Consider the following 12,794-nt stretch of genomic DNA (forward strand, 5'->3'; position numbering starts at 1 on the left):
TGTCCCAGGTATTCATGTTGTGGGGACCTAAATCTGTTTACACAGACACATTATTGGGGATCCTCCTCTGAACCGCCATGTTGGCAACCTAAGATGCGGCAAAAATGAACAGGACTGATCAACCTGTCAGAGTACACTGTGGCCTTTAAATCCATGGAAATCAACCAATTATTCCAAAACTTGAGACATTTTGGAAACAGCCCAGGGAGGAGGATTATTCCGGATCAGCAGCATCCTCACATTTTTAACTTCCCGATTTATTTCCATTCCATGATGTTCATCTTACATCTTACCAGCTAAAGATAGCATTATTGTCACTGGAAGGGTACGTGTCTCACTAGCATGACATAGGCATCCATATCGGACAGTGTTATATAAATAATTGCTCTGTTAACGTTGTTGTGCAGACTGGTATGTCAGTTAGACCCAGTCCATTATTTACAGAGAGTTTACTCCCTCTTCTTCTTCTGCTCGTTTTAAGCATTTTGAGAGCAGCGATTCTCCTCCGTCATCGCTCTGGCTCTGTGGGGATCTGGCATCAGGCAACATGTCTGACATATGTCTAATTGATTCACGTGTTGTCTAGTATGTACGTCTATAGAGGTGCACAGCGTATCCTGCCAGAGGGCGTTAACTTGGTCAGCTGCCGCCGCTCGATGTGCACCCCCAGGAAGTGGAAGTCTAATGTCTGTTTTCTTTGTTCTGCATTCTAAGATCAGCTCCTTGCTTTTGAGTTTTGGTGGCGTTGAGGACCAGGTCCAGCTCGGCCTGATGTGCAGACTCCCTCACACCATCTAGGAGTGATCTAACAGTTCTACTCTTGTCAGCCTGGACACCAGTCTGTGAGGGAGGATGGTGTTCAATACCAAGTTTTAAAGTCCACGAAGCGTCTCTCCCCCGCTGATCTAGCTAAGTGAGGGAAGTGTAGAGAGCTGTGGCGATGGTGTCCCAGTATGCTTACATTAGCTCTGTAAGCATACTGGTGTGTGTCAATGGGTGAGAGGCTCATGAAGATGTGAGTCCAAACCAGTTTCTCAGAGCACTTCATAACAACACGAGTAAGTGCCACTGGGTAGTAATCATTCAGGCTGTTGATGATGGTCTCTTTTGGCAGTATGAAGGAGGACTTAAGGCAGGGTGAGATGGCAGCTATAGGGCTATACCGGCTGAAGATTATGATTACACTTGTATGCCTGTATGCTGGAGGATTGCTGGCTGTGCTGCTGTGTCTCGTGATTCTACATGAGTAATTGAGGAAAGAGCCAAGAGGCGGGGGCCGAGTAGATATGCATAATTTTGCATGATTATAATTTGCCGAACATGTAATTGATAATAATGGTAATGCATACATTTATTCATGACACATAATGATATGGCCAAATTAATTGCGTTCACAATTCTGCTCATCACTAGGATGAGCGTTTTGCAACAGGTTAATTAGTAAATCGCGTGTTCATCCAAGTAAATTAGAGGATTTTTGTTAATTATGTCCCTCTGAGTCTGGCTAAGTTGAATTCTTTTATTGAAACTAAGAGAATTAATTTGCCTTCCTTGTTTGCTACACATTTTCCCCTGCCATTTAAGTCAAATATATTCAAGGCCACTTTGCAAATGGCTGAGAAATACTATGGGCATAATTTACAGCAAAGATAGGAGCTGCATTGTCTAACAGTATCCCGGTCTACAGTAGAGCTGATGGGCACCAAGTAAGTAATAGTCACAGAGCATAAGCCAATAATTGCACAGCCAATAATTTGCTGGACTTGGCTGCACACTTGAACAATGCTGTAAACCCCCATAATCCCTAAGTTTGCACAAACCTGTTGTCACAGTGCAATATTGTGATTCTTTTAGATTAGTGTGTTTTTATCATTTCTTTGGTTCCCTGAAGGAGTTGACACACATTCACCAGCTAAACTGTGTCGAAAACATGTTGTCAAACTAGAGATTGGGACTGAGAGTGAACCAAAACTGCAAAGTTGGAGGTCACAAAAGAGCCGAAACTCAATATGAACACTGCAAATCAGAAAGGAGCTGCAGGTTGAAAAGATCATTCTTCCCATCACCACTTCCGCCAGTCATTTAAGACTTTGTTGTGAACAAACAGTGTTATTCAGATATTCAGGGTGATAAGAGGATTCCTAATTAGCAAATGTTAGCATGCACGTTAATGACATGATGAAGATGATTAGTATATGATTCTAAAAGTTCAAATTTGGTCAACAAACATTTGGGATTGAAACAAATATAGAATTAGATCATTCAAAATATATATATTGAACCAAGATGTGACACCACAGTAAGAAATAATAAACAAAAGGGCCTGAACCTGCTATACCTCACGTCACACAATATTAGAATTATTAGAAATACATTGTTTTTAGAGAAGCAGAAAAGACAAACCAGGTGCTTCAGTTTTATCACCCAGACGGCTGAGTCAAAGATGCTGTCATTTCATCATCTGATGCACGATCATGAGATAAAAGTGCAAGATGGAAGAAAATGTGACAGTGCTGCCCAGTGGCTCTGACTTGCTTCAGGGATCCCATGCCTCAGCCATCTATCATGGACCCCAGTTGTAGTATTGCTGTGCCAAGCAGAGGCTTTGCTTGGATGCCCAAAGAGGGAGTACCGATGCAGTGCATTTATTGACCCAAGCCTCTGTCAAAGCCAAGGACAAATGGGCTGTTGCTCCACAGGGGGATTGATTTTTAGTCTAGCAGGAGATTGTGGAGAGGAATAGAGAGTGTCCCACAGAGTGAGGGTAATGCTGTGCCTGCATCAGCCTGAACGTGCAGGAATACTATACTAGCTAAAATTAAAAAAAAGTTGTTGTGTTTGAAATTGGAATAAAGAGATCAGGCTCTCTTAAGATCCACTCTGAAAGTCACAACAGTATCACCTGTTTAGTCTGCAGCTGCAGCAGATTGGGAAACCCATCCAGGGTCAATGATTGAATTTGTTCCATGTTGAGTACCTGCGTGCATCCCTGTGTGTTCCAGCTAATGGCGAACCAAATAAATTAGCACTGCTGCTGAGTGTATGTCTGGATTGCATGACTGGGGTGAGTATGCGAGTGAAAATGTAGATTTTTGGAAATGTTTTTGTTCAAAACTAGACAGTGCATTATTCTGTCATCTGGTTTACCACAAAGGGAAGTGACACTCAGGCAGTGCAGGGCAGCAAAACATGAATGTGTGCATTCACTCTCACACACATGCATTAACAGGAACACATGCAAGTTCAGTACATTGTACTCTTCCTCTGAGGCCACTGCAACTGAAAATAGTTATATTTAGCCACAATGACATGCAAATCAAGAAAAGATTGAGTCAATTTCATGATCTACAAAAACAGTGTAACAAAACATTCATATTTAACACTTTAAATTTGTAGATGATTCACATGCATTACATAAGACAACAAGACACAATGACTGAGATGATGAATCATGTCCTCCAAAGAAATGGGATGAGTTAGTATGGAGGCAGTGGAAACTGAAGGTCATTTTAAATACAAAGCTGTCAATATATAAAAGGCTATTTAATTAAGCATCTTCAGCATCTAATGGTATGCTCAGCCTTCCCCTGTCGACTATATTAGAATGAAAAGAGATGCTTACGACTGAGGAAAAAAAGCTGTTGTAGAAAGGCCTGAAGCAAACTGTTCTAGCTTTGAAATTCTCCTGATTTAAGGTCACGGTATCCCATCTTCTTCCATTTTTCATTAGAAATGTTCTGCATGACACGGCATCAATTCAGATCAGCTATTTGTATAGCATCAAATGCATAGACCGTATATAACAAGTGGACGTAGTCTTTGTAGTCGGGTTTCAGGGTGAGGCTAAGCAGAATAAGGGCAGAGGGCAATGCAAAAACAACTCAGTTTGAATGGAAGTCTATGGGAAAATTAGTCTATTAGTATACTATTAGCTTTTGATGTAATGTTAAAAGGGTGCATGTAGTTGTGGGAGCAGCAGCAATTTTTTAATATAATATAATATAGTGTAACATTTAATTTCCATAGTGCTTATGTGCTGGCTTTGAGCTGGAGCGTCATATTAAAAGTGAGTGAATGATTGTGTGAAACATGCAAATTATTCTTGTCCCACAGCAAAGAATTAAAGGTCAACTTAGGATAATTTATTGGCAGGATTTGCTACTGCATATGTTTGAATAAGTGTTTAATTGCTTAAAATATAAACTATTTTGGTTTTATATAATATTTACTGAAAGCAAGTGGCTTGCTTTTCTGAAACCACCGTCTTGTGTCAACATGATTTTATAGCAGTTGCAACAGACAAACCAGCCAGAGAGTGCCTTTCACATTTTGGAGTTGACGTTTACTACACAAATGGAAAAGAATGACTCTGCCCACATAAATCCAATGCATGAACCAGCAGAGATGGAGGAAAAGGCAGACAGAATGGGAGAGTGGAGGAGTGGAGAGAGCTCTGAAAAAGTGTTTACATCCATTCTGGGTCTGCAAAGGCCACCATAGTTTCCTGACACGTTTGGGAAATGGAGGCGTGAACAGAAGAGTCTTCTGTTTGTTGCACACACTTATATGACTTTGAAAGGTCTGTCAATGTGAGGGCTGTCAAAAGCTGAGATTAATGCGACAAAATAATGTAATGCAGTTAACGCAAGTTTGTTTACTCCTGGTGTGCACTGACATCTGACATGAAAGCTGGGAATGATCTGTGTGAAACAGTCACTTGCCTGCAGCTGTTGGGCGGAAGGTTTCATTTTAACAAGCTGAGCGACGGAATCATCGACAAAACAAATGCTACCTGGGAATTTATTGACAATGGCAGGAAGATGCAACCCTTTCATTGACTGTCAGATGTGTGACTAATTGCTGAGACCTAGACATCACGAGTGGAAAGTAAACGGCAAACTAACCCACTCAAGTCACTGATAGTGGCCTTAATGTGCTGGCAGCTGCCCGGTGGCTTCCATTTGGACACCTACCCTGCGTGGCTAACTGTGACAAATGCATGACAAATGTGAACGTCTGAGTTTCTGAGGACATTCTCAGGTGTTTTTTTGTTGTTGTGATGTTAACACATGTTATTGTTGCATACAGGATGGCAGTCATGTTGGCCTTTATTTTAAGATGACCTGGTTGCCACTTGATAGAACTGAGCTTATAAGCCCGAGTCTCTTTGAAATCACATAGTGTGCAGTTCTGAGTTAAAAAAAGAAAGATGTGTCTGAAATGCACACTGTCTGATTACTCATTAGTTTAGTCATTAGAAAAAAGCAAACTTTTAATTGCGATTAAATCTAGATTAACGAATTTCAAAATGTGAGATTAATTAGTACATTTTCATCAATCCATTGACAGCCCTACTTGTTTTTCATTACCCCATAATGAGCCTTTTATTTTTACATCAGGAGCTGGATGATGATCCATTCTGGACCACCATGATTTTACAACACAGTGTCGCTCACACTGAACAAACTCAACATCTTTTGAGTTTTGATGCTAATTGAAGGCTACATATGTTCTCCAACACAAAAGGAAGGGTGAGGTGAGGGATATGCCACGCAACATTGATGTTGCTAATTATGTACACTGCACCGTTTAATAAAAATAGACTCTTACAAATAGAACTTAACCTCACATATATATACAAGACACACAATCTTATGCATTCATGTGTACTTCCTCTGCAAAGTTGATCCTGGTCACAGAGAAGAGAGAGGCCAGCAGACACAGATGGCTTAAACTTAACCTAACACCTCACAGCAGGTGATTACAGCCAAGAGAGTGTCATTTATGTGCTGATCCTCATACCACAATGTGACCACACATAAACCCAAGCCAAGTATTGATCCTCAGCTGTAGCCGTCACACTGGCCATGGCAATAAAGACTCTCATAACTTCATTCTGCTGGAGCTACTCCCCCCACCAGCAGTGGCATGAGTTTGCAAAATATGACATGCCATATTTCCTGGCAAGACCTTTTTTTTTACTGTATTAACTCAGCCATAATAATAAACTTATAGAGCAGCACATGTTTGCTGAAACAACAGAAAATCCCATTTCAGAACAACATTTGGTCGCTATGAGCTGGAATAGAGTAAAAAGGAGTGCCATGACATGTGAAATATGTGTGTGTTGGCTAAAGTAATATAAACTGAGGTCTGTGGCGATGTGAGCTGACAGGGGTGGGGTGGCTGCGAGCCCACAGGCCCTGGATCAGCCTGACAGAATCAATGGGATCAATTAACATATAGGGCCCAGCTGACGACAAACACTGTATCAAATATATCTGTAATCCACAGTGTGTTTTCATCAGAATGTGTGATTGTGTGTTTGGATAGGCACATGTGTTGTGCATGCAGAGAATAAGAAAGATGATTATTATTCCCTTCTTCTCCTCTGGTCAAAGAAAAGCATACATATGTATCTTTATATGTCCCATATATTCTAACATTTGCAGCTATACAGCTCTGCCAGAGTTCTAACTGATGGCTTGCCACTACTTCCATCCTTTGGTGCAATCTGTCTGCAGATGCAGGCACTCATTTTGTCTTCATACACAAATGTACGTTTGCTTTCATAATGTACAATTCTGATTACACACACTGGCTTTGAGATTGAGATACACACCTCTCCACTTACATTTGTAAACAGACACCAATCACTGCAACACTAGATGTATTGCTCATGATCATCACAGTAATTGTAAAACTTTACCTTCTCTCAGCTGTAGTGATAGAGTGTGAATCAAAGGGAACAGACTTTTTTGCAGTGTAAGTAACTTTGCCAGACCCACAATGAGAAAATTAATTAGCTTCCTTCAACTCACTTAATGATATCTCACAGGACAAAACCCAAGCAGACAATAAGTGTTCTCGGTAGCTTCCATGGCTCCAACATGCAGTTACATTTTAAGAAGTGCCCTCTCGACATGGAGGCAGGTGCGCGTATCAGCATCCAATGAAAACCCAATGGTCTGAGAGCACTTGACTTTTCTGTTGGAAATGGACATATTGAGGCGAAAACATCTTCCAGGCATTAACTTGTGCAAAGGCATGTGAAAACAGCCAATTAATATACTCTATATACTCCATGCACCATTCATCCATGTTGTTCAGGGGAGCTTACTTCTCAGAATCAGATAATATGTCTTTAAGACAAATACCTGCTCTGGGTCTGTTGGAGCATATGGGGGCATTATCCCTCGCAGGTTCCAGACAGTTGATTTCTGCCTTTGCTCGCTTCTCGTTTACTTAAATCCAATATGAGTATTTATGTGGGGAGCTGGAGAATGATAGATGATGGTGCGCTGACTAATAAATATGAAATCCCTGGATCATTAGCTAGAGTAGATTGGAGGGAAAAGTGCATATTCAGCTCATGGATGCACTGTAGTCAGGAAATCATCGATATCATTGCATCAGCTCACTTTTAAGAGGGGGCAGAGCTGGTTAGAGAAGTTGGAAGAGAGACAGTTAGAGGCTGAGCCTGGACCAAGGCTGAGCCAACTGCAAAATATGAACTTCTATTCAGCATTCAGCCGGTACTGCTATTGCCATTGATTCTGTGGTTGTTTAGCCTTGGAGCTTGAAGTATAGGTGAAAAAAGCAATCACAATTTCCTGTCAAAAAAAAAAAGATTACACAAAGGTGAGAAGAGGGAAAATTGTGAAGATGAGAACAACTGTGCTGTCAAATGTGTGGTGTTGCCATGACCTAACATCCAGTGTTTTTTTCCCTCTCAGCCTCCAGCTAAATCTCAGAGAATGTGGAGAAGTGGTACGAGATGCGATGGAGTGCTGCAGTGGGCCATCCCTCCGCTCTGCTGACAGGCCAGTCAATGTGTTTAATCAACCAAAGACACACTATAGAGAAACAGGCTCTGCATCAAAGAAGTGCTGATACATTGATTCACCTCAACTCCAGCCATAACAGCTTATCTGCTTTCCCTGATCTGGGGCAGCAACATGCTCACATACACTTGTGACATGGAGAGAAAGAACTCCTCAAAGGAAGGATTCAGAGCAGACATGTGGACACGTCCTGCTAGAAGATCAATGGGAGCTGCTGAGATCAGAATAGGAGAGAATTGACCCAGGTCTCCTCTTTACTATGATGGGCCATCATTTTAAAGATTTTATTTAAAGCGGACCTAGACCGGAAGTTCCAATTAAAGCTGTTTTTTAGTGTGTATCTGCATCATTACCTTGTTTAAGAAGCCCTGAAGGTTCAAAACAAACAGTTCAGCCACTGCTGAGAACGCTGTGTTTTATTGTAATCTCGGGCTCAGCGATATCTCTGAAAAAACCCGGTCTGGTTACGTAAACAGCGGTTCTCCGGAACAGCAGATCCTCCTGCTCCGGGCACTAGTACGGGCACATCCGGTTTCGTACATTGAACCGCAGAAGAAGAATAACGTCCATTGTGGAGGTGTTTCACGAGCGACAGTGTCTTCTGACTCTGGGTCTGACTCCGAGTCAAAGTCATAAAAGGGACTGCGGCGGGGAGTCGTGACAAAGCTATTTTTAAACATTGTTAAAACAATGTTTTGATAAGGAGTAGCAGTGCATCCACCGTTCCAGAGGGGGGAGCTGCGCTTCTGTACTGGCCAATCACAAGACAGTTGGGAAGCCTCTACGCTGGCTGGCCAATCACAACACAGTCTGTCTTCTGGGTGAGAGAGTTGAGTCTGAAATATCGCGGCTGGGGAACAGCGTCAGAAAAGAGGATTTCTATCGGCTCGTTTACAGCAACTAGGAGTTAGTGTATGTAAGTAGACCTCCATAACTAACATATATGTGCAACAGGACCACTCTATGTGAGCTTTAAACTTCAGTCCGTGTGAAATATGTTCATTAAAACAAACTTCACAGTCAGGCTGCGTTGCTGACTATAAAGCTCGCCTCATCTGCTAATGCCCATCTAGATTTGAAAGCTCCTCACCACATCATAAAGATGAGATATTAGCTCTTCCATACTTAGGCTCTGTCTCTCTTCCACTTCATCATTTTGGGATTGTAAAAATGAGCAACAGAAGATGTCATTACCTTTCATGGGACAGTGGCTCTGTCAAAGCAGATTTCTTTGAGCAATAGAAATATTGAAAATGTCTGCAGTATACGAGGTTTACAGGTGGAATAATCTAAGATGGATCGGAGATGGAATAATCTAACAAAAGTAATACGGACAAGTCTGGAACAACCTTCAGTACCAGTGTGGAATTTGTAATTTAGTTTTTCTCAGTTGATTTGGAAACATACGTCTCAATATTCTGCAGGATATAAAAATTATTCATTCTGTTATACACTCCAAGGGGATAATAGCAAAAACAGATTTCTTTTGGTAAAGGGCTTGTAAGATTACACTTCCACTTACATCATCCTTTTCCACCTGCTCTGTCTTCTCACTCCCAGACAAGGGGCTGATGGAGGCACGGCTACAAACGTCTGAGTTTCCTTATTCATTGCACTGTCCCTCTTCTTGGTCTGGCATCGTCAGCTCACTGCAGGCCTAATTGGGCTATGTCTAATAACGACGGCCCCCGGGGTGAGCTCTAATGAATAGAGATTATAATTAATGCCACAGTGACGGATATTGGCTCTCAAGCCTGAGGCAGGGCCTGTTCAGCATTCAGCTTCTTCACTTACTTAGGTCTCATCCACATGGAAACAGAACTTTGCCCAATACAATCTTTTTCTTTTTTTGTTTTCAAAAAGTTTTCCCTAAGTACGACGTGGAAGATAGCGACAATGAAGAGAGTGGTGGGGCTATGACATCATCACTTTCCAAAATGAGCGTATTTGTTGTATACGTGAAGATTCACGGGTGGGGTTTTGAGATTTTCCCATTCTGCATTGAGGGAACCGTTTTCCAAAAAGAGTGTACCAGTTCCGTGTGGATAAAAAGTGGATTCTCCTGAACTAATTTCCTGTGCCCCTTATCTCCGTCCGTCTCATCATTCTCTCCACTGAGTGACCAATGTCTTCTTAACTTTCTGTGTTCACCCAAGTTTCACCCACTGGCCCCAGCTCCAGAGTGATTACTGCTCTGAAACAATATCTTTTACTTCAGATTGAGCGAAGCTCTGAAATTGCCGTGCATTTCAGTGACATTACTATTGTAAACAATGCTTTGGTTGACTGCTTTACTGTGTGTGTGTGTTCCTTTCTATTTGCAGTACATCATGTAGGATTTCAACTTTCAAATTATGTCTCCGGCATCAATTTGATTGCTCACCAGGGTGAATGGCAGTACTGCCAAAGCCGCATCGCCATGCATTGACACTATAGAACTTCTGGTTTTGGCTGGGCACCATGACGACACAAAAAGAACTACACCACTAAAATAATGCAAGCTATCCAAACTAACTTTCGTTAACTAAGTTTTCGTTTCTGATATCTTGAAAAATAAAACCATTTAGACTACTGTAGCTGGTCTGAAGATGTGGCTGCTTCAGAGTTTGTTGTATCGTTGGACTGTAAATAAATGCATGAGTTGGTGCGACTTCTCTTTCATGACAGACTGTAGGGGGACCCCACGAGCAAATCCTACATTGTATTGCTTTAAACATATTGGTGATCGTGTGTGTAGTTGTGTGTGCATGAATGTATATGTGCGGCACCAGTGCAGCAGCATCAGCATTATGTGTCAATGGAGCATTCAGGTGCATCAAACAAAAGGCAGGCGTGAACAGCGAGCTGCTCTGCCCCCGAGTACACAGCACACCTATAGGCATCCATCTTGCTGCCTGGCACTCTGTCACGCATCACAGACAGACGCTGATGAATTCACCTTCGCTCCTGGCCTTTCTCCTCTCTCTTTAAGTCTCTCGTCTCCTCCCGCCTCCATCTGTCTACCATCTGGTCAATCTTTCCAACTTCCTCGCTCTCCCATGTTACCTCACATACGGTTTGATATCACTCTACGCTGCACTGCAGCCAGCTGGCACAGGAGTTTCACTGTCATGATAATGAGTCATCAACTCTTCAATAAAGCACAAGAAAATGCAAGCTTTAGATAAGATACATCCACTGTTATGATGTAAGATAGTAGCAAAGCCGGGGTAATTTAGGGAGCCTTTTTTTGGGCTGTGTAAGTAGAAGCCATCGCTTTGGAATTCAAATACCATATGACACACTACTACCTCCCAGTGGTAGCTCACAACCACTACACCTCACAGCTACAATTATGTCTAATTTGACAAACAGCATGTCCAGCCAGGCATGGGTCCAGGGTATGCACTTAATGAGCCTGCGGTGGGCAACAAAATGAGACACGGGAGGAGCCGAGGATAAGAGGAGCTGCGATATCAGGCACGAAGAGCCGTAAGTGGGTGTTCAAAAATACATGTAATGAGGTGTTGCTTTGTTGCCTCAGTTGGATAGGTGTTAAGCTGGACTGGATGTGAGCTTTGGCAGGATTAGAGAGTGAAACTGCATCTGTATGCCAAGAGGCTCTATGTTAATGACCATGCTACAGATACGTGGAAAAATGTCAGTGAGTCAGTCAGTCAGCCGCTCTAGGTGATTGCATGTGTGTTGAGGGGGTTTGTTTGAGTGGATATGTATGTGGCTGCTGTGATACCATTTATCTTTGACTGACAGTTATTTAATGAACATGGTGCCACATATATGTATCAGGCTGACAGAGACAAGCCAGCCTATTAAATTAAAACCATACAGGAAGGCGAAGTGGATTAAATTATGCCAATATGCAAACTTCCTGATGGACATATAGAAAGTGCAGCATTACATTTGATTTCACAGGATTTGGCCTCTTCTTTTTCTGTTGTGTAATGATAACAACGGTTTTGTTTGATGAAAAAGAAAATTGCCTTTTGTTTTAGCCACATGTGCATATCAGAAAAGTGATGCCATAAAAGCTTCCACTCAACACCATAATATCACAGTACACTCCACTCCACTGCACTGACCTTGGCTGTAATTGCAGCAGGACCTTTTCTTTTACACACTGGTCATCAGAATAGAGAAATTAAATGTCAGTGGAGCCCAAGAGAGAAGAAGAAAGGTATTGCACTGTAACGGATTGGAACCCGTCCAAAATGCATGGTATTCAGTACCACTTTTCCCACTGCTCCCCCGAGCGCACACACAGTCTCAACACAGACACAACATGTCTTGTTTTCATGTTTAATGAATCTTTAAGTCCAAACAAGTATTCACCCTAATATTTGATCATTTACATTGACAGATTTAGGTCACCACAACATGCTCAACACACACGCACACCGAGTACATGCAAATATGTCATAAAGAGTAAAACTCTTCAATTAAATGGATAGTAATGGAATTATGTGGCAAGCGATTTGATTTCAGGGGGATATATGTAGAAAACACTCAACACACACAGACACGTAGAGACACACACACAAGGATCGAGTGCTTGGACAAACCGTGCATATGACAGATTAAAAAAAAAACAAAAAAAAAACACTTGTCACAAAGCAGTATAGAAGACTGAGAGATTGAGGGTCTTCACATTTGGAGGGGAACTGGAGCATGTGGTGAGAGCAGAGTGGTGAGCATCCAGAGGGATTCTGTGATGTGCAGCAGAGAGGAACAGCTTTCAGACAAGGTTTCCCAGAGTCACAGAAGGAGCAACACACCACCATCATCTCTATCTAAAAGCCTTCTCCTTATTTAAAAAGTGAATCAACTTTTTTTCATTGCACACTATGATCCAACCGGTACATTCAAATCCTGATCTCAAGCACAACACACACAACCAGAAAAGACTTCTGATGGCTTGTTTGTAATATTCAACTCTCATTTATTTTACACACA

Source organism: Microchirus variegatus (assembly GCF_963457635.1).
Source record: "Microchirus variegatus genome assembly, chromosome: 6".
Classification (NCBI taxonomy): domain Eukaryota; kingdom Metazoa; phylum Chordata; class Actinopteri; order Pleuronectiformes; family Soleidae; genus Microchirus; species Microchirus variegatus.